Source organism: Triturus cristatus, chromosome 4_1, assembly GCF_964204655.1.
Source record: "Triturus cristatus chromosome 4_1, aTriCri1.1, whole genome shotgun sequence".
Lineage (NCBI taxonomy): Eukaryota > Metazoa > Chordata > Amphibia > Caudata > Salamandridae > Triturus > Triturus cristatus.
The window spans coordinates 1143592673-1143615182 of NC_140585.1; the positions used below are offsets into that span (position 1 = coordinate 1143592673).

General features: G+C 46.6%; 1 protein-coding gene across 2 annotated transcripts in view; it reads left to right on the top strand.

Annotated features, from left to right (window-relative positions):
• ATP13A1 (ATPase 13A1) overlaps positions 1 to 22510 on the top strand; it is a 412373-nt gene that overhangs the window by 111583 nt on the left and 278280 nt on the right. The gene's annotated exons all lie outside the window — the stretch shown is intronic.

The window sequence follows — 22510 nt, forward strand, 5'->3', positions numbered from 1 at the left end:
TGCAGCAAATACTTGGGGAGCTGTTATATTAGCGCACTCCGCCCTCCTCACACCTTGTATTAAGGGATGAGGAGGGCGCAAAAGTAACAGCTCCCCTCCAGCACAGTATATTTAACCAGCTGCGACTCCTCTGCAATGGCGGAGGAGATTCGCTCAACTGACTCAGAGCCAGCAGCTGAAAAATTAAACAATATTTTACTATTATATTTTTCTGCTGCTGCCTTTGAGCCAGCGTGTTCAAGGAGGGGTGGGGTCGGGCCATGGGAGGGTGGAGGAGGAGTGATAAATGTGCACATTTAAGTGCGCATATCAGCTTGGCTGAATTGACATGCGCCCTTAGGTTTTCCAACCCGGCTGTTTTGTACAGCCAGACTGGAGAAACAGCAAAGACTCCCTGTGTCTAAGTGAGCCCCAGCTTGCTCAGGCCAATCGCCACACTGCTCTTATGCTTGAGAGTAGTGTGGGGATTGGATGGGTAGTGTGGGGATTGGATGGGGAGCATGATGCTGTCCCAGGGACTTCTGGGACCAGGAACAGAGTAGCGCAAGGCGGCTGGCAGCACCAGGTAAGTATTGTTTTTGTCTTTTATTATTAACCCCCCTGCCATGCTGTTACTCACCCCGCGTGCCTCCCACCGCCCTCCCCAGAACCCCTCCACCTCCCCCACAAGTCTTTATCTCTGTCTGCCGCCACTGTATTCAACAGTAATTGTGCATGATGGGTGCTGTTAGGGGCCAAAGTCTGTTAAAGGAGGCTGGGACATTAACATACCTGTTTAGTCTCGGTCTCCTCCAGTCTTTTGTTTTGCTCCTGGCTGTAGAAACCAAGTGTAGGGAAACACCTCTTTTGCATCGTGAATCTTTCTGGATTCCCTATGCTGTGCATTATTCTGCGGTCTGATGGTTGGGTCCGGAATCGTAGTCTTTCTTTTGTCTTTTTTTTTTTGTAGCCCAGGTGGGCGTCGACGTCCCACCATTTGGTGCACTTCTCATGACGTCGTCATGCTTCCTGCGGAAGTCCCACCTCGGTGCACCATCTTCAGATTCTTTTTTCCGCCTTTGGGTCTGGATCGTCAACGTGAAGCTCCAGAGTTTTTTGCGAAGAAAAGAAGAAAGAGCACGAGTTTCATCGAAGAAGAAGTTGAGGAAGACTACAAAAGGAAGATCAACGAGCCGGGACGACGAAGAAGGAGGAGAACGTCGAGATTTTTGACGTCCAACGGAGAATGCGCACTCAAGGACACTGAGCGCAGGAATGGACAAGACACCCTTTAAATTCTGCCGTAACTGCCACCATAAATACGCGCAGAAGGACCAACACCCGGTCTGCAACCTTTGCCTGCCAGTCGACCACGAGAGCAAAGACTGCAACGCCTGTTCCGCCTTCACACCGAAGACACTCCGGGTGAGAGAGAGACAGAGGAGAGCCAACTACAACATGGAGGGCAAGGGACAGGCCCCGATGCTGTACGAACTGGGTCTCTCCACAGACGATGAAGACAACGTCGCCGAGGGACCAGATGACTTCACGGTCGCAGAGATCGATAAGAAAACGTCTGATAAGGTAGGAGAGACGTCTAACACTAAACCCTCGACAGGGCCCCGAAAAAAACAGTCAGACTCTCAAAAAACAGAGTCAAAGTCCTCGAAAGGAACACAGGCGCCGAAAATTTTGACGCCCGCGATTGGATCCAAGGACGAAAGGCACGGCGGATCCTTCGATAAGGACTCCCAGGTGCTCGACTTCGAAAGATAAGGTCGCGTCGACGAAGGCTTCGTCGAAAAGACCAGCGCTCGACGCCGAACATGCCTCCGAACTGGAAAAGAAGAAGAGGAGGCTTGAAGCAGAAATGGAGAGCATCCTACAAAAGGAAAAGGAGTTAAAACGAAAAGATGAGAAAATTCACAATTCCAACGAAACCACGTCTATCATCGTTGAAGTCGAGGAACAGGAAGAGTTCGATGCCGAAGAAATGTCGAAGACTCCCGGAGATGAGGAAGAGGACCCTTGTGATGAAGGAGAGGAATACGAGGAACAACAATCGTATTACGGCTCGGTGCCGTCGGTGACACAGGACCTGGAGTGGCAGGACCTCGACACCGAAAATCCAGAAGAGCCCGTGGAGACTTACCCTTCAAGGCCTTCGCCGCCAGATGACATTGGGGCTTACAATATGGTCGTCAAAAGCGCTGCAGCAGCTTTTGGCGTTACGCTGGAGGAAGAAAAGCCAAAGGCTGACTTTTTACTGGAGACACTGCTCCCCATCCAAACGAGGAGCCAGTTCCTCCCCATGCTACAGAGCGTCATGAACCAGGGGAAGGAGGTGTTCAAGGACCCAGCTACATTAGGTCCATCACACCCAGGACGGAGGAAAAAATATAAACACTCCTCCCAGGACCCTCCATACATCAAAGGATCCGTCACAGCGGATTCCATCATCGCATCTACTGCCAGGAAATGGGCTAATGTCCCGGCTACCTCTGGACCACCACCAGAAAAGGAAAGCAGGAGGATGGACCTGACTGGGAGAAAAATTGAGAGAAACGCGGCGATGCACTGGCGCATGGCGAACTCCAATGCCCTACTGAACAGGCACCAATACCAACATTGGGACGAAATGGGGGAACTAATCAAGCACCTCCCCAAACAATACCAACAAAGAGCTTCGCATCTAGTCGACGGGGGAAAAAATATAGCGAATTCTTGCCTTAAAACAGCCCTGGATGGAGCAGAAACATCAAGCAGGTTGATGGCAATAGGAATAACAAAGAAGGCAAGCCTGGCTCAGGATCTCAGGCTTCAAGCAAGAAGTCCAGAACAACATTCTGAACACCCCTTTCAACGGAGAAACGCTGTTCGGAGCGCCAGTGGATGAAAAACTCACACAGCTCAAAAAGGAGAACGTAACTGCAAGATCCATGGGGGCACTGCAATTCAGAGGGATGTGTAGAGGTACCCCGACACGGAGACCTTACGGAAGGGGAGGAAACCAGCCGGGAACGTCACACCAGACATTCCAGCAGGACCATCAAGGCAAAATTCACGGACAGCAGGGGCAGCAAAAACAAAACTGGCAGTACCAGCCTCGGGGCCAGTCCTTTCGCAGTAGGGGGAACGGACGAGGGCAAAGACGAAGAGGGGGAGAACAGCCCGCCTTGAAGTGACTTCGCCCAGAGAGGAGTGCTCACCCACAAGATCCCTCCGGGGGTAGAGCACAGAAGATCCGAAACAAGAGGGTTACACAGACCAAACGCCAAGGAGCATGCAACACCGGTTGGCGGCAGGCTGAGACATTTCCTTCAGGAATGGCAAAACATAACAGATACTCAACATCATACAGTTTGGGTACTGCATAGAGCTGGAAAGGAAGCCACCAAACAAAAAACCAAAGAGAAGGGAACACTCAGGACAGGAGCTAGTGCAACTCGTAGAGGAAGCACAAGAGCTACTCCAAAAGGAGGCCATAGAACCAGTACCATTCAAAGAAAGGAACAGGGGAGTGTACTCAAACTACTTCCTGGTACCAAAGGTGGACGAAACACTAAGACCCATCCTGGATCTTCGGTTCCTAAACAAATACATAAGGACGCAGAAATTCAAAATGACGTCCCTACAAAAAGTACTCCCGCAAATGAGAGACAGGGACTTCATGTCCACCGTGGATCTCAAAGATGCCTACCTGCACATCCCAATGAACAGGCAGCACAAACATCTGTTAAGGTTCGCCATCAACAGAGAACACTACCAATTCACAACCTTAGCATTCGGACTAAAGTCCGCACCAAGGGTCTTCACAAAATGCCTGGCGGCAGTGGCAGCGTACCTGCGGCCGGAAGGGATTCATGTGTACCCTTATCTCGACGACTGGCTAATAAAGGCAAGTTCACGCGAAAGATGCGAGGAACACGCACAACGGGTCACAAGCACGCTAACGAAGCTGGGATTCTCAATACACTGGGGGAAATCCTCTATGGAACCAGAACAGGTGAAGATCTTCCTGGGGGCTCAGATCAACACCATACAGGGAACGGTGGTGCCCAGCGACAAGAGAACGCTGGCCCTGCTGAAGGAGACGCGCCTATACCAGAAGAGGCAAGCTCTAACAGTGAGAACAGCGAGCATGATCATGGAGATGATTGCATCATTCATTCACTTAGTTCTCAATGTACGCCTACACATGAGACCGTTCCAGGAATGGCTGCAACAGCAATGGTCACAAGCAAGCGGAAGTTGGGAGGATCAAGTGGTTGTAACGCACGCAGTGCAAGAAGAGATAGCATGGTGGAACAAGGAGAACATAACTATAGGGAAGCACTTGACACCACCAAGCCCAATGGTAACCATCACCACAGACGCAGATAGGATGGGGAGCACATATGAACAAGCTCAGAGTGAGGGGTCTGTGGACTCCAGCAGATGCGGTCAGACACATCAACTATCTGGAATTTAAGACCGTATTCCTAGCCCTAAAGGCCTTCCAGAAAAAACTGTACAACCAGAAGGTGTTGATACAAACAGACAATACAACAACGATGTTCTACATCAACAAGCAGGGAGGAACACAATCAATTCCCCTATCCAACCTGACTCAGGAGATTTGGAGGTGGGCCATCCCACTCAAAATAGACCTGCTGGCCATACACCTACCAGGGAAGGACAATGTGGAAGCAGACCGGCTCAGCAGGCAGACTTCAGCATCCCACGAGTGGGAGCTCAATGGACAGGAAACGCAAAGGCTATTCAGAAGGTGGGGTACACCGACAATAGACCTGTTTGCAACACACCAGAATGCAAAATGCCAAAACTTCGCATCCAGACAACCAGGAAAACAATCCCAGGGGAATGCCCTATGGATAAGTTGGTCAAACATTTGCCTACGCTTTTCCACCAATACCACTGATACACAGGGTACTCAACAAGTGCAGGACCAGCAACATGACACTGATCCTAGTGGCACCACAGTGGCCAAGACAGACATGGTACTCACATAGTGGAGATGGCACAGGGACCACCACACAAGTTCGCCAAAAGAAAAGACTTACTCTCCATGCAGAACGGAGAGGTCCTACACCCAGAGCCAGAGAGCCTCGGCCTAGCGGCACGGCTCCTGAAGACCTAGAGTTTGCACACCTTAAGCTACCTCAAAGGACTATGTGTGCTCCGGGAGGCAAGGAGACCGACGACACGAAAATGCTATGGGGAAAAATGGAAGAGGTTCACACAATGGTGCAGCAAAAAGAAACTGCAAAACAAGTTGACAAAGGAATCAACAGTGCTGAGATACCTCACGCACCTACTAAAGGCTAATCTATGCTCATCCTCGGTAAGGGTACACCTAGCAGCGATTGTAGCCTACACACGAGGTGAGACGGGTAAGAGTTTCTTTACATCACGAGTAGTAAAGAGATTCCTGGAAGGGGCAAAGAGGATAGCGCCACCAAAGAGGATGCCGCCGCCGGCATGGAACCTCAACGGAACTTATGAAGGCGCCCTTTGAGCCCATCCACAAGGCCTCGCTTCAAATGCTAACAATGAAGATAGCCTTTCTGGTGGCAATAACCTCGCTGCGCAGAATCAGCGAGCTGCAAGCCCTAACGCTGCAAGAGCCTTACATCCAAATACACAAGGACAGAGTCGTAATGAGAACGGACCCACACTTCATGCCGAAGGTGGTGTTGGCATTCCATGTGAACCAGTCAATACAAATACCAAGTTTCTTTCAGAACCCAGCCACAAGCGCTGAAAGGGCACTGCACACTCTAGACGCTAGAAGGGCGGTGATGCACTACATCGAGAGAACCAAGGAGCACAGGAAAAACGAAGCAGTTTTTGTGTCCTTCACAACAAGCTTCCTGGGTAGACCAGTAACAAAAAGCACCATCGCGCGATGGATCGCACTAACGATGCAATTCTGCCACAAACAGGCAGGGCAAGAACTATCGGAAGGGGCACGGGCCCACTCCATGAGGCAGAAAGGAGCAACAATCGCCTTTCTGGCGAACATACCCATTCAAGACATATGCCTGGCGGCAACATGGGCTTCAGTGCACACGTTCACTAAGCACTACTGCGTGGATATACAAATGAACAAGGAAGCAAAAGTAGGACAGAAGGTGTTTCAACATATATTTAACGACCAACACTCATCTTCCACCCAGCCGCCACAAAGATGACAAACCGCTACAAAATCTATGCACAGCATAGTGAAACCAGAAAGATTCACGCTGCAAAACTAATATTCTCCAGTATTTGGGGTGTCTTTCATAGATTCACATGCTTGAATATTCCCCGTCGTCGAAGTGGGAGTCCCACGGTATATATAAAAAGCAATAAGTATCATGTATATATACATATACACATACCTAACCACATAAGAGTATATACATACCCAAATAAACATATATATATAGTTCAAATAACATATCAAGTTAAAAATACCATAGGATAGCATTGAGACATAGGAAAGCATTGAGAAAAAGAATCACTTTGCTAACATATCACTGTCACTTTATAGTCCAAACTCCAGCCAATCAGGCGCTAGCACCCTCTAGAACCTTCTCCTCAGAGGCTCAGGCCCTCAGATTTTCTACCGCACGTCGTGTGAAGGGAGTCTCCCTGAGCTCTGCTCAGTTCTTCATTTGGTTTGAGGTTTTTTATCTCTCATCATGTCTGCAAGTAAGAAATCTCTTTTCCGTCCTTGTTCATCTTGCGGAAAGTCAAGACTTTTCTCTGAGGATCCCCATGAGAAATGTATTTATTGTCTGTATCCTGATCATAAGGTGGCCAACTGTAAGATCTGCAGAACTTTCTCTCAAAAAACATTGAAAGATAGAGAAGGTCGCCTTTTGATATGGCTTCAAAAACTAAAGGACACAGACAACCCCCTTTCTGAGGTGGAAAGTGTAGCCTCTGTCAAAACAGGAGTCTCCTCAAAGCGTGGAAGTGTCCAGGACTTGCCATCCCCTTTTCTGAAAAAGAAGAGACTTCACCTTGAGGAAGTGTCTACAGGCAAAGTCTCTGTCTCCACGTCTGCGCCCCCGAGACGTAGCTCTCAGGCGTCTTTGACTCCGTCAGCACATGTTTCCAGTCAGAAACTTTCAAAACCGTCGACGGGCCCGTCGACGGCCCCTCCGTCGACGAGATCGGCTACTTCATCAGCCTCGTCGACGACGGTGACGACGGTATCGAGCAGATATCCTTCGTCGACGACAATGACTTCGTCGACGTCTTCTCCGTCGACGGTGGTATGTGTGTCTCTTAGAACCGTCTCGTCGACGATACCACTCACTTCTTCGTCGACGACTGGGAAGCTGGCGCTTCCGTCGACGTCTACAACTCCGTCGACGACGGATAAGAAGAAGAAGAGGAAATCTTCCTCGTCGACGACAGCCCCGTCGACGACAGCCCCGTCGACGACAGCCCCGTCGACGACAGCCCCGTCGACGACAGCCCCGTCGACGACAGCCTCGTCGACGAAATCCTCGTCGACGAAATCCTCGTCGACGACAGCCACACCGTCGACGAAAGTCACCCCGTCGACGGCAGTCACCCCGACGACGACAGTCCCGTCGACGGTAGTTCCGTCGACGATTGCTTCGTCGACGGTCGCCTCGACGACGGTAGAGTCAAATTTTGTGACAATGCCATTGGTGCCAATGTCAACCCCAGCAACGGGGTCTGAGAACAGCTGCTTGATGGTACGTCGTAAGGCCATGATAGACCCAGTTATGTTACCACCTGGACCACGGCCACCTCGTCAACTATTTCCCTCAGGGGATGAGGACGATTCGGATGAGGGCGATCAGTCTCTTTTTCGGGATGCTCATAGTCCTTCGGAGCTCCATATAAAGTGCCAAGAGTCTGAGGAGGATGATTATTATGAACAGGAAGAAGAACAAGATCCCTCTGCTCCGGTTCCTATGATGCAGCTTCCTGTGCAGCCCGCCCATCTAAGAGCTTTTCAAACAAATCCAAATAATGTTGAACAAGGGTGCCATCGAAGTGGTTCCGAAATATCAGAGAGGGTTGGGATTCTATTCCCGTTTTTTCCTCATACTAAAGAAATCAGGGGAATGGCGTCCCATCCTCGATCTCAGATTGCTCAACAAATTTCTCAAGACTCAGTCCTTTCGGATGCTCACATTGAAGGACATCCTCCAATTCTTTGCTCAACAGGACTACATGACAACGATCGATCTGCAGGACGCATATTTCCATGTGCCCATTCTGCCACGTCACAGGAAATACCTGCGGTTTCGAGTGGGCCACAGGGACTACCAATTCAAAGTCCTACCCTTCGGACTCTGCTCAGCCCCGCGGGTCTTTACAAAATTCCTGGCCCCGGTGGTGGCTCACTTACGACAAGAGGGTATTCAGATATACCCCTACCTGGACGATTGCCTCATCAAAGCTCAATCCTCCCACCAGGCGGCCCTCGATACCCAGCGCTGTCTCGATCTGTTCCAGTCCCTGGGGTTGTCGGTCAATGTACAGAAATCTCAACTCGCACCGACTACGTGCAAGACTTTTCTCGGCGCTTGTATCAATACGAGCACAGCCATGGCCTTCGCTTCAGCAGAGCGTCAAGAACGGATTCTACAGCTTGCGAGCTCCATCGCAGCAAAGCAGTCAGTTTCAGTCCGCATATTAAAATCCTTTCTGGGAATGGCGTCCTCATGCATCGCTTTGATCCCTCTCTGCAGACTAAAAAGTCGCATCATCCAAGAGGAGTTAGACAACCAGTGGCGCCAGGTTTCAGGCTCCTTCAACGATCAGGTCGTGGTGTCGCCCCGCATGGCTCAAGCACTGCATTGGTGGACTCGTCCTGCCAACATCGCAGCAGGAACATCCTTTCTGTCGTCAACCCCAGATCTCGTCCTTACCACGGACGCATCCATGGAGGGTTGGGGCGCACACTTTCAAGATCTATCCGTCAAGGGCCTATGGACAGCGGCTCAACGTTGCTGGCACATCAACAGACTGGAACTGATGGCCATTTTCTTGGCGTTGAAATCCTTCCGCCTACAATTCCAAGGGAGGTCAGTCCTCATTCAGACGGACAACACCACGTGCATGCACTACCTGAACAAACAGGGCGGGACAAGATCTCCCCTGCTCTCCCGTCTGGCGCAGAGGATTTGGAGTTGGGCCATACTCCATCAGATGACGTTACAAGCAATTCATCTGCCCGGCATTTCCAATACTCTGGCGGATGCACTCAGTCGGTCAGCATCATCAACCCACGAGTGGGAGTTACATCAACCGACGCTGGAATTTGTCTTCAACCTTTGGGGTCACCCGACAATCGACCTCTTCGCAACCCCGCAGAATGCAAAATGCCAGACCTACGCAAGCTGGTTTCCCCACCAAGGGTCGTGCGGAAATGCCCTTTCGATCAATTGGTACGGGATATTTGCGTACGCTTTTCCGCCGATTCCGTTGATCCCGCGAGTGCTGCGGAAGATGAGACAACAACCGTGCCATGTTCTTCTAATAGCTCCACGCTGGCCTCGGCAAGCATGGTTTTCGGAGTTGCTTCTCCTATCCCAACGCGAGCCCATCCTTCTCCACCTGAAGCCGGATCTCTTGACAATGAACGATGGTCGGATATGCCATCCGAATCCCAGATCTCTCAGCTTGTCGGCTTGGAACCTGAGCACCTTGAATTTGCTCATTTGAACATTCCTCCAGCCTGCAGGGAGGTGTTAGCGAAGGCAAGAGCTCCATCCACAGTGAAAACGTATAAACTCAAATGGAAGCGATTTTGTCTTTGGTGTGCTTCCGCCCACATTCATCCTGTGCACGCTCCCCCAGAACACATTCTGCCGTTCTTCCTACAACTAGCGCAGTCTGGATTATCGCACTCTACCTTAAAGGTTTTTCTAGCGGCAATATCTCGCTTCCGACAAGACGGATCGTCCTCTCTCTATTCATCCAGAGTCATGCAACAATTTTTCAAGGGTCTCTTCCGCATGTTCCCGCCCATTCGGCGTCCTCCACCCACGTGGCGCCTGAACATCGTGCTGGCTCAACTCATGAAGGCGCCCTTTGAACCCATCCACTCTGCGGATGTCAAATTTCTAACTTGGAAGGTGGCCCTCCTCCTTGCTCTGACCTCTTCCCGCAGAGTCAGTGACATTCACGCCTTTACTATAAAGCCACCGTTCCTTCAATTCAGATCAGATTGTGTCATCCTCCGCACTAATCCGGTTTTTATACCTAAAGTGCCATCCGATTTCCATCTTAACGAACCAGTGCTCTTAAAGACTTTTTTCCCGCGTCCACAAACCCCGGCGGAGCAAAGCTTACACTCTCTGGACTTGAAGAGATGTCTAAAATTCTACATTAGCAGGACTCAGTCCTTTCGCAAATCTGACCAGCTGTTTGTGGCCTACGGGCGTGCTTGCAAAGGACAATCTGTCACCAAACCTACTATTGCCCGTTGGGTTTCATCAGCAATCTCTTTTTGCCATCAAAAGGCTGGTAAGCCTCTGTCTTCGGGAGTGAGAGCCCATTCAACGAGGGCTATGTCATCTTCCACTGCCCTGTTCGCTGGTGTGCCCATCCATCAAATATGCCGGGCAGCTACGTGGTCCAGCAGGCACACGTTTACGAAGCACTACTGTCTGGAATCCATTAACGAAGCAGACACGGCTGTGGGACAGGCAGTTCTACGAAATCTGTTTAAATAAGGTGAGCCTCTGCTACTTCCCTCCTCCTGGGGTATTATTATTATTATTGCGCTTTAAATACATTGTTTGTATTACATGCAATATCAATACGGCTTGGTCAGCCGAATACTGTTTACTGCTTACTATTCTATTCAAGCATGTGAATCTATGAAAGACACCCCAAATACTGGAGAAGAACAAATGTTACTTACCTGTAAACTGTGGTTCTCCAGTATTGGTGTCTTTCATAGATTCACATGCGACCCACCCTCCTCCCCTCAGAGGCTCTCTTCTCCTCTTTCGGCTCTATGGTCACTCTCGTGCTCGAAAATCTGAGGGCCTGAGCCTCTGAGGAGAAGGTTCTAGAGGGTGCTAGCGCCTGATTGGCTGGAGTTTGGACTATAAAGTGACAGTGATATGTTAGCAAAGTGATTCTTTTTCTCAATGCTTTCCTATGTCTCAATGCTATCCTATGGTATTTTTAACTTGATATGTTATTTGAACTATATATATATGTTTATTTGGGTATGTATATACTCTTATGTGGTTAGGTATGTGTATATGTATATATACATGATACTTATTGCTTTTTATATATACCGTGGGACTCCCACTTCGACGACGGGGAATATTCAAGCATGTGAATCTATGAAAGACACCAATACTGGAGAACCACAGTTTACAGGTAAGTAACATTTGTTCTTTTCTTGCCTGTCGGTGTAGTTTTGCAGCTTGAAGATCTTTCTGGATTCACTAGCGAACCCACCCACCTCCGCCAGAAAGATGAGGCTGGAGAAGAGGGGGGAAAGAGAGAATGGAGAACAAAAAGCGACATAGAAAGTAATATGAGAAATGATATGATTAAGAAGAAATACTGAAAATTGCCTAGGGTTCAAAAACAAAAAAGAGGAAAAAAAGAATCCGAAGATGGCGCCCCGAGGTGGGACTTCCGCAGGAAGCATGACGACGTCACGAGAAGTGCACCAAATGGTGGGACGTCGACTCCCACCTGGGCTACAAAAAAAAAAAAGACAGACTACGATTCCGGACCCAACCGCCAGACCGCGGAATAATGCACAGCATAATGAATCCAGAAAGATCTTCAAGCTGCAAAACTACACCGACAGGTAAACTATTTGTTTCCTGCCAAGTCTCCTTTTATTGACCCAGTGTGGCAGGACAGGGTCACTAAAAGAAAGGTTAAACAAAGGGTTTCAGATTTTGCGGGGGCTTTTGTAAAAATCACTCCATTTTTTAATAAGGGTCCTGATTTTGCACTTTTTTTTTTTGTAAATCACAAAATTCTGGAGGGTCTGATTTAAAGTGCAAATCTAGGTGCATGTACTCCACATGTTTGACTGTATCCCTGTTTTATTGACTGTATCCAGTTTGCACAACTTATCCTGTACACAACCCTAAATATCTGTACTTGTATAAGTTCCATAGCCAAAGAACACAATATCAAATCGGACTCCACAAGGGTTTGTAGCCTTTCATCCTTGAGGGCAGTTGCAGTTTGGTGGTACACACCCCAGTTGATCTGAGATTGACTGTCGCAGCACTCTACTGATGTATGTCCTAAACTTCACCTGTCTCTACTTATGACTATGTTTAATGTGGCTGCAAGGTTTCTTGCAGGAGCACCTTACACCGGTCCTTGAAACTCAAAGGTAGCTTATCATTGAATACAGGAATCTTTTTAAATCTCCATCTTGCATAAAGCGTTACATTCCAGAATACCTAATTGCTCTATCCATACACTCACAAGCTTGGGTAGATCCTGTTCCATTCAGAGTTTAGGCTGCTACCTTCTTATAAGCCCTATCTGATTTAACAAAAAAAACAACAACAAAAACCGAACCAGCATATTTAGGGAGTGTGATCAATGTACAACACTCCGTTCTCCCTGTAATAAGATCCAGTCCCTCCTATTAAACTTTCAAACACGGACTGAAGTATCTTCTGTGTTAACGGCATTGCTACCTTGAGTTACCTTTGTTGCTCGGATCATGTAGGCGGAGAGGAAATGTGCCGAGGGTGAGCGCTGAGAGGAGACACCCTGACACCAAGTGCTGTAGGCAGGCGGCAGGCATACTGATGGGTGGTGTGCTGATGCAGTGCCCTAGCTTACAGGGACCAAGGAGCAGTGAGTCCTGGAGCTTGGTTGGCTCACCGGTTGAGAAGAAACTCCGAGTGGAGCGGCATTAATTCAAGCAGGAGCTGAGCCCAGCCTGTGGAAGCGGCAATGCTCTTGTGTCCTTCTGGAACTCCAGCTTAGTCCGATCCTTTCAGCTTTAGGTAGAAGCGAATAGTCTGATGCTTATTGCCCCATGTTCTCATGCCTCTGTCCTGCTCCTTCCTTTGTTTGCACTTGTTTGGGGGGGGTTCCCTGGAGGACCTGCAGATGGTGAAGCTGGTTTTCAGGTCTACTTCAATTTGTACCTCTCTTAGCATACGGAAGAGAGGTGGGTTAAAGGTGTAAGGTGAGGGGTTAAAGCCCAGGTCTGTGCATGTGACTAGGTGGGTGTCCTTGTGGTGAGGTGGCCTGGTTTGGTTTGTGGGCTGCCCCATTCCATCCTCTGGTGAATTCCATCTCCTGGAGGGACTTCTGAGCTGATTCAGGGACTGAGACCCATGAGGCTGTAGCGCAGCAAAAAAGGTTCAATAAAACATCCTATTTAAGTAAACTACCTGAGCTAATTTTCCAACTCGACAAAAATATAATTGCTGGATAAGCATTAGAGCCTGTGGCCTAGCTATTGTTTAAATTTTTTTATTTTACAGAGTTCTATATAGCGCGAACTTGACCCGAAGGTATCGGAGCGCTTTACTTGGCACCAGCTGTGTTACATGAGGACACATTCATTTGTGTTCGGCACGGGAAGATTAAGTAATTTGCCCAGAATCATAGGATGTTCAGCGTCATTGCCGAGATTCGAACCCAGTACCCCAGATTCGAGGTCGACCGCCCTAGCCGTTGGGCCAGCTCCTCTCCCCAGCTTTTTAATAGTATAAACTACTATCCAGATTTCAAATCATTGTTGCCTCCTCCCCCACCCCACCCCCCCAAAAAGAAAATTCTCAAAATGTCTACCAAAGGCTTAAGAGCCTCATTCTGCGGTCTTGGAAAGGGCCAGGTCCAATACCAGGTGAGGCAAAATGCTGTGTCAGGGATTTACATTCTCTTCGGGTACTTCAGATTTGTCTTCTGACCTTCTATAAAGGACATTCATCCCGATCTGCTTCACTGCAGTATTTTGTGACCTAGCATTTCAAAGTGCATGACAGTCCAAAGACTCTGACATTTTCAAAGGCCGTGTTAGATCTTTATCTAGGACTGACTGGTCGTGGAGTTCAATATCTCCAGCTCTTCGTCATTTTGCCTCATTCAGATATAGTGAACTCTGCTATGACATCATCAAATGTTGTACCCTAATCCATTTTTAAAGTTCCCACTATTTGCGTCTACATTAATGAAGCTCTCCTAACAGTGTGGAAAATACATCCCCCTCATCTCTCCTAATCCCAGGGCTTCTGCACAAGCTCTGCCTTTGTCTCTATGGAGAATGAATCTCCATTCTCAGTGTACTCTTTCTGGATCTTAATGTATCTGTTCTGTAGAGGGAGCCCTTGAATTATCCGTGCTGAATATGCTGTCCTTAATGCAAACTACTGTTCAGGATTTTGAAGGCGTTACTGGTTGATTCACAGCAAGACAAGCAAATTGAGTTGCTCATAAGTATCCAAGCTGAGCTTGATGTAACAAGAAAAGAAGTACCAAAGTTGTCTTCTAGAATACCACCCTGTAACCTAGATATAAAACCAACATCTTCAATTGAGCCTAGAAACATTTTTATTTCCCGTTTTTCTGTGCTTGTTTACAAACTAAGTGAAAGATATGGTAAGAACAGATTCAAAATTGCTAGTCAAAGGAATAAGAAAAGGAGACTCCAATCCAGTTGCTTTATTAAAAGGTCTGCAAAGCCGCCTTAAAAGGGTCTTGCTCATGTGAAACTTGCAATAAGTGTTTGCAATGTCTGTGCCAATTTCTCTGGCAACACTTTGCGTAGTATTACTCTGCAAAGGCCCTGAAGAGCCAGAAATGAGGAATTTATCGGTTTATCTTCCTCAAAGTACTGTATGGACGCGAGAATGATCACTGTAAAAATGCTTACCATCTCTACAGAACCTAACAGATTCGATCAGAAATTATCTTTTTGAAAGTGGACCTAACCGAACACCATCTTCTTGCAGATCAAACGTAGGGCCTTTTCGCATGTCTGGATGCTCAGGCTGGATTGGCGTCTTTAGGGCTGCGGATTCCCACTCACCTGAAGATTCTCATTGGGAACATTCAAGGTTACAAGACATCTTAATTCAGATTTGTATAGATTAATTTTGACGAAATACTCAATCTTGATTTAATAAGAGTCGCAAAGAGTACCTCTCAATTTATGGATTTGTCTATGCAAAAAGTGCCAATTTACTTAATTTAGCTCTTCCTTCTGAAGTACAGCTCATTTTGGTGTCAGTCTTTTGTGGGTGGGGGTTCAAATATTGGAAACTGTGTAAATGGTTGCAAGCCTGTTCAATTCCACTATTTAACCCCTCAACAGATTGCCAATCTTTAGTCTCTTCAAATGTTTACATACCTCCTGACGTATAATTATTTGCGCATGAATTGAAGAATGTAGATTGTGATTTGGTTGATTTTGAGTTTTTGCTTTCCAACCTTGACATTCATCTTGGCAAGCGATTTCAATATAATAATGTCATTTTCCCATTCAAATGATTTTTTGCAAGATCGCTTGCTTTTGTTTAATATACCTAATGTGGTGTCGTTTAATGGTCGTTTTTTTTTAGCATTTGCTGTAGCGACATTCCGACCCTGCAACTGTTTAACCATAATTGATTATTTATTCCATTTGATAAGTTTAAAAAAAATGATTACTTTAAGGTGGTGTGAGAAAGTGGATTTCTGTTGCAGTAAACCCCCCCCCTTTTTTGTTTGCCAGACTACAAATGCTCTTTGACTTGATGTGCTCTGGGGCCCTCCCAATCAGGACCCCAGGGCCTGTGTTCTTTCCCCAAAACAAAACCCAATTGGCATCTCTGGCCACATCAGCCCCTGTTAAATGGTACCATAGGTACCCAGGGCACTGTGACCAGAGAAGGCCCCTAAGGACTGCAGCACTTTTTGTGCCCCCTTAGAGGCCCTGTACCCTGACACACACCCACTGCCTTTGCAGGCTGAGTGTCTGGGTGCAGAACAAAACACAGAGTCGACATGGCACACATCCCTGTGTGCCATGCCCACAAACCACTGCCCTGGCATAAATCAGTCACCCCTCTAGCTGGGTGCCCTATGCCAGTGGTGAGGGTACAAGTACATGAGCCCTGTACTCCTACAGTGCCCAGCTCCATTCCTGGGCCCTGTAAGTGCAGTGCTGCCATTAAGAGTATATGGTGCTGGGAGGTTGTCATTACAAACTCCACAGCACCATAATGGCTACACTGAAGACTGGGAAGTTTGGTATCAAACTTCTCAGCACATTAAACCCACACTGATGCCAGTGTGGAATTTAATGAAAAATGCACCACAGAGGGCATCTTAGAGATGCCCCCCTGAAAAACGACCAACTACCAGTGACCTGACTGAATGGCTGCGCAGGCTACCACCACCAGACATGTTTCTGGACCCCTGGGTCAAGAGCCTACTGCTCTCAGGGGCCTGAAACAATGCACATCCTGGGACGAGGTGCCAAGCCTCCTCCCCCAGGATGGGCTGGGTTCACGAAGGAGAAGCTTCAAAGGCATGCCGACTTTGTGAGCCTCTCCAGACCATTTGCTGCTTTCAGCAACTGGTCCCCACTGTTCTACCCCCCACTTTGGGTGGGAGAACCGGCGGGAAAAACAAGTGAGGAAGAGAGGTGTGCCCACCTCTGCCAACTCCACCCCTAAGGTGGGGGAGGCGAGGTGAAGCACAACCTCGAGTCCCCGCCATCTATAGGATGGGGGACCCAGCCAACCAGGGACAGCCTCCTGCCCCTTTCCCACTGGAGAGTAGCAGAATAGGGGGTACCCACCCCAGGGAAGGGACCTATTGGTCCCTGCCCTTTACCTAACTGTAACGCCCCTAAATTTAGTATTTAGGGGCACCCTGAACCTTCCTTCCTCAGATCCAGCAACCAGAAGAGGAGGATGACGAAAAGCCGTGCAGAGCTGACAAGAGGATGATGCCCACTGACTTGGCCCCAGCCCTACAGGCCTGTCTCTCCCCTCGAACCTGCTCCTGCGAAACCCCGGCGTGTCCAGCGGCCAGCAACCTCAAAAACCCCGGAGGATCTGCCTGCCTTCACTCTCCAAGCTGTTTCTCCCGAGAGCACCGGACTTGTTTAAACTGCAGCTTCTGGTGCCAGCCAGGAACCGCGAATCCAGCACACTCTGCACCCGCCCGGCCCGTGTTTGAGTGAACAAACACCACGAGGAGGCCCCCCCCCGGCGATCCTGACCCAAGATCCGGCGACCCCTGACCTGCCTCAAGCCTCCAGATGACGCCTGCAGCCTCAATCCAGAGGACCCCCCCTTCCCCCCATAACATTGACACTTTTTCGCCCAAAAAATTTGTGCCGACTTTTGAAAACTAAGAATATTCCTTAAAAATCGCACAAATAACCTAACCGAATTTTCTCAACTGTTTGCAGGAAAGGTCCTAGTGCTGAACCCAGGTGTCCAGCACGGAGTAAGAAAAGTAACTAAAAAGTAACTTGCCTGTGAATTGAATTTCCTTCCATAGGATATCATTGGGGATTCTTTGTGAAAAAGTTTGTCAATTTTTGAAATACAAGAATATTCTTTAAAAATTCGTAAACACTAAAAAAACGTAATTACTTACCTGTTTTAAGTAGATGTCCCAGTGCTGAAACTAGGAGTCCAGCACTGGATTACAAAAGAAACGCAAAAGTAACTTACCTGCTAAGTGAATTTCCTCCCATAGGATAACATTGGTGATTCTATGTGAAAAGTTTCTAAGTGTCAATTTTTTGAAATGCAATAATATTCCTTAAAAATCGTACCTTTAAGCAAAACGCATTTACTCACCTGTTTTCAGGAAATGTACCAGGGCTGAATCTAGGATCCAGTCCTGTGTTAGTAAAAGTAATCTGAAAAGTAATTAACAGCATTTGTCTTAAAAAGCCCATTCATTTGAATGTACTATACCTGCAATGTGTTGCAAACTGCTTACTTAAAATTGTAACCAAAACCAGTACAAGCCATACTGCAATTTTGAACTGTGTTCATACAAGTAATTTACTACTGCAAAGTATTTATATGCGTACCTGTACCAGGCTTGCTTGGTTCTAGAAATAAGAGTATGGTTTTTTTTATACAAAACAACCGGCCTAGAGTTCAGTTCTTGAGTGTGTGAGACCATTTGCTGACTGAGTGTGTACATCAAATGCTTTACACTGTCTTCTGATACTGCCTTACTGCTCGACCAAGCTACCACTTTAGAGAGTAAGGTACTATTTAACTTTAACCTCTGCCACACCTTTTGAGACCCTTGGACTCTATACACACTATGCCTCACTTTGGTGCAGTATATATAGAGCCAGGTTCTTACAGGTGGTTTATTTGGAAGTACGTGATCACTTAGCCATGAAGATATCCTTCAGGGGACAATATATTAAAAAATCTAAACCTATTTATAACCATACATTTAGGGTTTCAGTTGCAAAAGAGAATCTCCAAGAATTTTGTTTTAAATTTAACACATCCATGATAGATTCCTGTGAGAATGGTATAACCGTCTTCTAAACAAAACAGCATTATGCTTGAGACAGGTTATAATTCTGATCACGATATTGATGTTAATATAACTAGGCTTTTATTGGGATGGCTTTATCAAGAGCGCCAAGACCAACGAAACACGCTAAATAGGTTGCACCGCAAATCAATCAATAGTGGGAGCCACCAGGCTACATGGGATTGTAATACTTTGAAAAGCAAATACCAGACATTGTTACAAAAAAGGCTTCTACGAATTTAATTCGGGCAAAATGCAAGAAGAAATATTGCATAGTAATTCAAAAGCCCTTGTAATTTAGAGGTTCATGTATGTGAAGCTCAATAACTTGGCTTTATTACTGAACTATATAAAAGTGCCTCTTTGAAAAATTTCCCGATGTAATGACGAACAGCTGGTGGGCAGTTACTTAATGTTATAGCAGGTGGGGATGATTTTGGGGTAGTTCTAATATGACATCTACTCTAGTCGGTAGCCCGGATAGTCTCCCAACAGCAATATTTAAGGCAGACCCCCTTTAATGGACCGAGGTCTTAAGCCCATGTTTTTTTTTTTTTTTTTTTAAAAGGATCTCATCCACAGGGATGAGACCTGATTTGTGGTGAGGTGTAAACATCAAGCCGATCAATAAGAACAGTAGGTTGGAGGAGCCAGCAAATTACAGGTTGATCGCCTTGTTCGATACTATGTCTAAGATTTATACTCCAACATTGCTAAAGCATTTTATGAGCTGGCAGTTTGGTGCTGGTATTATCCCAAGAAAGCAGGGTGAATTCAGACCAAACTATTCCACTATGGACCACTTTATGGTCCTTTGGTCATCTGCAAGGAGATGGATAGCAACAGTTTGTAAATTATTCTGTTGCTTTGTGGATTTTTCAAGACACTTTTTATCTGGTTGATTGTGCTACCTTATGAAATAAATTACAGAATTAAAATATACCGCAGGACTTGTTTATGATTCAACAGTTGCATTCCGGAAATTGGGTTCAGGTCGATCTATATGAGCTTGGGGTACTGTCTGGAAAGAAAATTGAGTTGAGAATGGCCTGAGGCAGGGGTATGTCCTAGTGCCCCTGTTTTTCAGCCTTTTTATTTCAGATGTCCCTCCTGTCTTATTAAATATAAATTCTTTTTATCCTAAAATGGGTCAAGTCTATGTCCTCCTCATGTAGATTTGGCCCCAATGGGCTACACTCTAGCATGTTTTCAACAACACCTTCAAGCTCTTTAATAAATAGTGTGATTCTAATAGACTTTGCCCCCCCCCCCCCCTCAGGAGATATGGTCTTATGACCAGAAGTGAAGTAAAAGTCACTTTATTTTCAGTGAAATGTTTGATGTAAGGATTGTTATTGTAAGTTATAGTAAGTCAATTCAGAAAAGATCTTTATTGTTTTGTCAAAGTTTTACGGGCTGATAATCTTTTGAAGTAGTAGAGCCTTTGCAGATGTGCCTTGAACATTGAATGTGTATATTACATTTGCTAAATCAGTTTATAGTCAATTTTATGATGTATGGTTTTGAAGTTGTATTATATTTGAATGGATTTACATTTCTGTAAGATTTATTCTTGGAAATAAATATTTAGTCCATTTATATTAAGGGACCGCTCAGTCTTGCTCACAACTGGTAGTCCCTCTCCTGTGTTCATATTTATAGTAACTTGTCCTGCCTGTAATGAGGCATTCTGGGAAATTACATTCTGTATTCAACAGAAGTAAAGTATTCACAACTGATAACTCCTTAATATTCTCTTCATCTTACTGAGGTTATTTGTAACTTTATTTTTTAGAAATGGAGTCCACGCAATCTATTTAGTTCTCCTCTCATTCTGTTACTGCATTGCTTGGTCCTCCCTCCTTGAACGATTGTTGTAAGGTTTGTGTTTAGGGAAGTACAGATAAGTTACAACTTTAGGATTTTGTGAGATTGAGGAACAGGATACAGTTACAATTGGGGCGAGGAAAAGAGTAACACATGCAAAATAAATTGTGCTTTCTAGCTCTGAAATAGCTGCTAATACAAGTTACTTTCATGACATTCTTTAGTGTGTAAGATGCACTTCACCAATATATCTGATGCACTGTTTTGTGAGTGGCCTTTAGTTGTACTGCCTAATCTTGCATCAATGCATGCATTCCCAAGCTTCAGGTTTCCACGGAAGCCACTGTGTCTTCCTCTTGGAAATATATGTTACACATTGACCTGTAGTTGGTGCTTTACTAAAAAGAAAACTCTGAATAGTTGTATCTAGTTTTCTGTGCAGCCTCATCACATGCATTGTCTCCTGGACAGTGGTAAAATACAATAGTTTATAATGAAAGTCTAAGCTAACGGTGAAACCTCAGGCTTTGAAAGGCTTGTTGCTGGTTGTCTTTTTCCCTTGCCTTCGCGTTAAACCAGGTACCCTATCTCTGAAATTGAGTTTTGCCATGAATACGGACTGGTTTGACCTTATTTTGGAACACCTTAAAGAGCAGTTGTAGGTTCTGAAGCAGTCGATTCCCATCAAGGCAAGTATCCTGTGCCCCTGTATCGGTCTGCTGTCAAGATCTAGCAGTAGGTGAACCTAAATCTCATTTAACTTGTTAGATAAAACAAAAGTAGTCAAGACAGACTAAAGTTAATTTAGCTACTTTTTCTGTAAAGCCACAGTTTTGACTTGAGACAATTAATTTGAGGACCAGATTCAAGGTGTTTTTTTGGGGTGGGGGGAGGGGTGAAGTGTGTGTAAGAGGTGTCTGGTAAATCTGGTCTGTTTTTTCAGAGCAGTGCTTGAGTGTGCCCTGATGCTACATTTAAATCAATATTCATTACTACCATAACCTTGACTAACACTCTTCCACATTCGCTGTTTTTAGAGAGAGTTCATTTTGAACACTAAATGGGGGGTGGGGGGTTGTGTGTGTGCAAAACCCTTATTGGTTTGCAGAGGCAAAATGATAACAAATAATAAATGATAATGATCTCCTTTGTGGTAGTGCGGGCGAAGAGCTTAGGCTTATTAGAGGGTAGTGCGAAGAATTTGTTGTACTTGAAATCAATAAATAAAACACGCACCCTATATTAAATCCGAGACCAGTTTAGAAAAATTGGCCATATTTTATGTCAATTTTGATACCAAGAACTTAGTTATCACGCAAGTACTTTTTTTTAATGTTGATGTTTACAGGTAAGTAAATGTGCACTTAAATGTGTCTTTATCTAACAATGCTTCCCTATGGGGGGAAAAGGCATATGTTGCATACAGCTATTTATGGTAGGTTTCTGGGGTCTCCTTTGGGACTTAGGTTAGTAGGGGGCCAAGGTCCAAAGTATCACCAGCAGTTACTAGTTACCTGCCCTGGGGTGTCTGGGTGCAGAGGTGCTGGTTGGGATGGTAGGTTTGTGTGCTACGCCAATGGAAATATATCGAGGGGGGCACCTGGAAACAGGCTGTAGAGGGGACCTTGGGACAAGCCCAGGAGCTCCCATACAGATTACAAGGACCCTGGGAAGAAGGGGACACAGCCAGTTCATCGGTACCCCGGCTGGGGAGCTCGGGTACAAAGTGGAAAGGCCGATTGGGCTCTGTGCGTCCTGGGCCTTGTGGTTGACGGTCGTGCCGACTGAGGGTGAAAAAATCAGGACTGCTGGGACACTCTGGAATTGGGTCTCTACAGTGCTGATGTCCCTCAGAGGCTGCTCCGTCTCTGTGATGTTAGTCCTGACTGGACTTAAACAGGCCTTGACTGCTGCAAGGGGTCCAATACCTCGAGTATTGGTTCTGTGTGGCTCTGGTTCGTCCTGGTGTCCTCTCACTCAGTGGGGTGACAGATTTGACCTTCAAGAGGACAGGTACCTCTTTCTGGGGGGGGGGGGGGGGGGGGGGGGGGGCAGCTGCTGCGTCAGTCTGGCCAGAGAGCAGCAACTTGCTGAACCGGACTTTGCTTCTTCAGTGCCTGCGGACTGCTGGGGAATAGCTTCTCTACTCCAAAGGAGATTGCTGGCAATTTACAAAGGGCTGGCAGTCTAACCAGGGTTCTTGGTA